We start from the raw sequence: 6670 nt of genomic DNA on the forward strand, positions 1-6670 counted from the left end.
AACATAATAGACTCCTAATATAACTCAACAAACTCAATTATAACACACAAATTTTGTATTTTCAGTTATAAAAAAGATTCTCAACCGAAAAATACCCCAAAAACATAGCAAACTTCAGAAAAATTATATAATACATCTGAATGCGTAAATTATATTAATTAAAAAAAAAATATATGAATACATTCATGGCATATAGCGAGACAGTGAATACAATGAAATACATATAATACAGCGGGATACGTTGAAATACAATGAAAAAAAAAGATAGTGAATACAATTAAATACATGGAATACAACAAGATACATTGAATTACAATGAAAAGAAAGACAATGAATACATGAAAATATAGCGTGATACGTTGAAAATACATTGAAATATATTAACAGAAAATCAAGTTGCTCAGCCCCAAACTCCGTCGTCTTTGTTCAAGAACAAACCCTAATTTCCGGCGAATCTGCCGTCGAACAAAAATCCTGAATCTCACTGTTCCCACGTATCAAAATTACAAATTCAACATCAAAATTACAGGCCTTATGTCCCTCTTGTCTCTCATCATCCTTTGTTAGCAGTAACTGTAGAAGTCAATCATATCTTCAACTCTGTACAGCAAATTTCATCATCATCCATCTAAAAAACCCCTAAATCACCAGAGCAAACAACATGAAAAAAAATAATCAAATTGAGTAGCAGAAGGAGCAAGATCCCCTGTTACACAGTTGAATTGGACCCGAAAGAAGGAAGAGACAAATGGTGTGGAATTCACAAACTACTAGTTTTTGGGCATCTAAGTTGGCAAATAAAACGCGAACTCCGACAGGAAATGAGAAAGAATCAAGTTAGAAAACGTAATTTTGATGTGAATTTGTTCTGTTGCAGTTTATGTTATGTGGTAGGTGATGTGGGTGAGAGGAATTTTGAGATTGAGCATCGTGTTTTTAGGGAGTGGGGGAAGAGAATAGCATGTATCAAAGTAGAGAGAGAAAGAAAATAGTGTAATTGAATAGCGTATTTAGTGGCTAGGGGTAGGAGGTAACCAAAATTAGATATTTTGCTATGAACATTAAAAGGTATCTATAGAATATAACATTTTTTAAATGGTATTTATTTAAAATAAATAAGGTGTTAACCTTTGCTATAGGAGGTAAAAATTCCTATTTAAAAATCGACCGAGTCGAACCATACCGAACTAATTTTTAGGTTTTTATAATAAAATCGTAGGTCTTTAAATAAATCTATAACCATACCGATAATTATGGTAGGTTTTTAATTTTGTGAAAAAAAATCGAAAAAAAAAATCAAACCATACCAAATAAATTTCATGTGAAAAATATATTTGTATATTAAGTTTAAAAATAATAATGCCTTAAATTTTTCCTTGGGCCTTGGAATTATGAAAATGGTTATAAGCCAACAAGTAATTAAAACTAAAAATCCCAATTCCCAAACCTATTCTGCAACTCCTATTGAAACTAAATTATTTCCAGCATATTCACTAGCAAGACATAAGATATTATAGCGATTATGAGTAACAAACTACAATGTATTGATTATGTTTCCTTTTATGATTTCGATTTATTTGTTTGAATATTTGATCTTTCATAGACTTATTCTTAAGTCCCAACTTGGTTACTCTTTTCACTCGTGTGATTTATATTTTCTTTATCTTTGCTTAGTTTCTTTTTCGTTGCTGTATAATAGTTGATGAATCTAACTAGATCTAGCCATCTTTCATGTTTTCTTAATTCATCACCCTTTGAACAGTAAAAATATCTAGAGAGTTTTATTAAATCCTATAAAAATACTCTGTTATTGCATTCTACTTCTACTAGTGACTTTTACATGACTTTTAAAAAAAAGAATAAAATTAAGAATAGTAAAAAATAAACTAAACAAAAGTGAGAGAGTTACTACTAGAAAAAATTTAAAAAAAAATAACTACAGAAAAAAGAAAATAAAATAAGAAAAAAATGAATAAGAGTACATAATTTTATTAGAAAGAAAAAACAAAGAGAAAAAAATAACAACAAAATGCGAAAAAAATAAAAAAATAAAAAAGACAAAGAAAAATGTGAAGTAAAAACAATGAGAAGAAGGACAAGGACCATTGGTGAAGCTATGCATACAAAGGAGGGGGCATCCTGATCTTAAAATCTTCAAAAGGGGGCATGTTTTGTCTTTTCTCAAGAATAGGAGCGTTTTAGTCATTAAGTCTTTAAAAGGGGCTCTAAGTGGGCGTTTGGACATAAGAATTGTAAAATCAGAGTTGTATTTGAACATGAATATAATTTGGAGCTGTTTTTAATTTTTATGAGTGATTTAAAGTGAAAAATTTGAGAAACAGTTTTTTGGAGTTTTTAAAATTTCCGAAATATTCGATAACAACTTCAAGTGAATTTTAAAATATTCATGGACAAACACTGATTCCGAAAAAAAGTAATTTGTTTTTGAAAAAAGTGAAAAAATTTGTATTACCAAACGGGCCTTAAGTGTCATTTGTTGTTGATATTTCACTTAATTTTGGGCCATGCCCCATCTAATAGAAGTCTTGGGAGAGGCCGAGAAAGAAAGATTTGAGTAAAAATAGCACGGGTAGCCAGTTTTCGGACATTTAAAAATTGTCAGCGTTTGCAAAGTCAATGAAAAATAGCCACTATTTTGCTGCAACACGGAAAGTTCCAGCAGAATATACTGGAGATCGGTGCACCTGTGTATGAACTTCCAGCATATTATGCTGGAACTCCAACACACGGAAAGTTCCAGTATATTATGCTGGATCGGTATATTATACTGAACGGTGCTCCAATCTCCAGTATATTATGCTGGATCGGTATATTATACTGAATACTGGAGTTCCAGTATACTTATGCTGGAATTCCAGTATATTATACTGGAGTATTTTTCCGGATTTTGAACATTGTTTTCGTTCAGATTTATCTTTACATGAAAAGTGGCTAAATTTTGATTACTTTTGAAACTGTGGCTATTTTAGAATGACCACTTGTAAACCTGGCTATTTTTAAATTTCTCCCAAGATTTGAAGTCTTGTTGTAGGCCCAACAAAACGATCCAATTGGTGAATAAAGTAGAAGAATTAATCAAAGTAGTTGCTTACTCAACTACTTAAATTAAAGGTACGTATACACAAATAGCCGAAAACATTCATTGTTTACTTTTTCTAACTATATTCATGGTTTATATATTGATTATACATAATTATACACATAATACATAATTAGCATATATCATACCTCCACTAGCTATTAGTTTAAGTGGTTGGGTGGTCGGTTATTTGGGTTAATTTTTCTTAAAAAATAGCTGACAGATGTATAATATATGTATAATATAATTCATATATAATATGTGTGTAATCGTATAAAAAAAAGATATATTCTACATATACCGGTTTAAAAATGTAAATAGCGAATCCGACACATTGGGTTTGCCCTACAGACAATTTATTATTTATGTAAATAAATTCCCAATAAAATATCTCCCCTAGAGATACTTTCCCATCAGACATATTGGGTTTGCCCAATAACCAAGACATAACATGATAAATTGTTTTTCGTTAGTGTATATTTTTTTGATTGTGTTGTTTAAGTAAAGAGCATACTCTTTATAACTATTGCTTCAAACATTGTTCTCTTCTATGGACAGTAATCAATATGCTAGTAGACATTCATCTTGATATTTTCCTTTTAGCTTAAATAAAAGAGAAAATCAATAGAATATGCTGGATGTTGTTGTACAATGAAATGTGTCAAATTTTTATGTAAAAAATCATTACAACACTGAATGATTTAATGCACAAACTTAACCATTCCAACCCTCCACGTAGCTTCAACCACCCCACTAAGCAAAAAGCTTCACCTTTTCACATTTCAAGTTCACATGATTCATCCACAACCAAAATCTTATCTAAACCCAAGCCACTAATCAACTCCATAAAACCAAGCATATCTTACACACTTAGAAAGAAAGGAGTTCTCTATTTTAACCAAAATTATATATGGCTTCCAAAGTTTATAACATTTGCTTTGAGGCCATACTTGTTTACTTGCTAACTATAAATAATAATTCATTTCTTCCTCAAGCAAATGCAGCAGGAAAAGGAGGAGGGTGTGGGAATGCACCAGCTGCTGGCCTAATTCCATGTCTTGGAGCAGCCAAAAATGGAAGGACAAAAGTTCCTCCAGCTTGCTATGGTAAAATTGGGTAAAAATAGCACGGCATAGCCAGTTTTCGGACTGGTCAATCAAAAATAGCCAGCGTTTACCAAGTCAATGAAAAATAGCCACTATTTTGCTGCAATAGAGACCGGTCCAACATAATATACTGGAGTTCGGTGCACTTGTGTATGAACTTCAGCATATTATGCTGGACCGGTATACTTTGCTGGCACTGGAGCATCGGTGCTCCAAACTCCAGTATATTATACTGGACCAATATACTTGCTGGAACTCCGGTATATTATGCTGGAGTTCTGGTGTACTTATGCTGGAACTTCATCATATTATGCTGGAGTTCCAGCATACTTATTCTGGAACTCCAGTATAATATGCTGGAGTTCAAGTATACTTATGCTGGAACTCCAACATAATATACTGGAGTATTTTCCGGGTTTTGAACAGTGTTTTCGCTCAGATTTATCTTTATATAAAAAGTGACTAAATTTCGATTTCTTTTGAAATTTGGCTATTTTTGAACGACCAGTTGTAAATCTGGCTATTTTTAAAATTTGTCCTAAAATTGGGGCTTTGCTAAAGACTTCTCCAAAATGCCTATGCGCGGCATTACTGTCACCAGCAGCTAAAAATGCAGGAGTTAATCCTGCTATTGCTGTCACTATTCCCAAGAGGTGCAACAATCAAGAATAGACCTGTTGGGAAGAGATGTGGACGTAAGTTTAATCTAACCATTGCTTTTCTATAATTAATAATGATGGATATAGAAAGTAAAAAATTGAATAAAAGCTATTTCGTACTCCATTTTAAAACTCATGGACAGGTTGAAGAAGAATAGTACGAAAAAAAATCATGACCAATGGAATGTAGAAGTATAATTTTTCTACACATATGAATATAATTAAAGCAATTTTGTCCGCATTTATATTATTTAAGCAATAGGTTTGCTATGATAAACTAAAAACATGGAGCTTTACGTAATATTAGACACTTTATAATAGGGAAAGTGATATTGTATAACCGCTTTTAAAATAATAGCCCCTCCCTCTCTATATGTATAGTTTCTGACGCGGGCTAAAAGTAGAAAAGCCGCGCGGAAGCTTACAAGTAGTAATCTCATAAAAATTGCATGTGACTTTTCCTGAAATTGTTATTTTATCTAATTCAAGAAAAGATAAACTTAAACATAGTCAGTTCCATGGGCATGCTGTCTATTTTGTTCGGGAAAAAAAAGTATAAAATAGTCACATTTTCAAAAGTAATAAAAATTTAGTATATTTTTTATGTAAAGATAAAATCTGAACAAAACACCCTTAAAAATTTGGAAAATTTCCAGCATAATATGCTGGAGTTCGAATTTTTTACATATGAGATTCCAACATATTGTACTGGGATTTCATAATGTGCTGGAGTTCCAACATAATATGCTGGAAGTTTATAGGAGCTCCATAATTAAGCATATTATGTTGGAACTTTCCGTGCTGGAGGTCCAACATAATATGCTGGAAAATTATACCCAAGCCATAGTCAAACATATTATGCTGGAACTTTCCGTGTTTCAGCAAAATAGTGACTATTTTTTAAAATAATTTTACAAATGCTGACTATTTTTTCATTACTGGGAAACTGGCTAGCTCGTGCTATTTTCACTTTTGTTCTTTGACGTTTGTACTTCGCATTTAAGGTGACACTTTGTCGAAATGAATCTATGGGCTCAAATTGAGCCTAAATGAATCTTTGGGATTTTTGAATGTGCAGAGTCGGGAAAGGTGTATAGGCTTTAAAACAAAAATACTAGGCCCATTTGTTCAAAAGCCCACTTCAAATGGCTACCCATTTAGGCTCTGTTCTCTTCTTTTTCTGCAAAATCAGGATCCTAATCAAATTCTTTTTTTGTTTCGTTGCAGGATATGTTGTTCCATGAGTTCTGGACTCTCAGCTTGGATGGAGGAATAAAGATGAATTTCCAGCAACTTGACTATTATGTTTCACCAATATAAGTGTTTCTCGATTGCTATTAAATAAAAGTGTTGCCAGTTGGGCGTTCCTTAATGTATCATCTATATTTTCATAGTTCCATTCGTCATATTTGGATGACTGGCAAGAAAATCAGGCAAATCCTAACATTTGCACGTTAAAAAATAGAGTCATTTGCACTTTAATTTGTACCTTATTTGGTATTTTTCTGGTAAATTTTTTTTACCCCACTCTATTTGCTTCTAGCATAGCAATACAGTTAGATTTCGACGGCGACGTAGAAAATTAGCTGGTATAATTTGATAAAGAAATAGAGGTTGGACTTAATTCAATCTCAAAAGCTAATCAAGAGGCGAGAATTGTCTAAAACCATATAAACAGACCAAACATCCACCCATAGCTTGTGTGGGCACTAACACCCTATCCCCTCCTGCACGCCCAAGACTGAACATGGAGAGCGAACTAGGGGTGTCAATGGTTCGGGTCGGTCGGTTATTTTATAAAATTT

At 32.5% G+C, this 6670-nt stretch overlaps 1 pseudogene; it reads left to right on the forward strand.

The window, feature by feature from the left end:
- The first annotated feature begins 3944 nt into the window (after nt 1-3944).
- Nucleotides 3945-6185, forward strand: LOC109236745 (annotated as a pseudogene).
- The last annotated feature ends 485 nt before the right edge of the window (nt 6186-6670 follow it).

This window comes from Nicotiana attenuata, unplaced genomic scaffold (genome assembly GCF_001879085.1).
Source record: "Nicotiana attenuata strain UT unplaced genomic scaffold, NIATTr2, whole genome shotgun sequence".
NCBI classification, from domain to species: Eukaryota; Viridiplantae; Streptophyta; class Magnoliopsida; order Solanales; family Solanaceae; genus Nicotiana; species Nicotiana attenuata.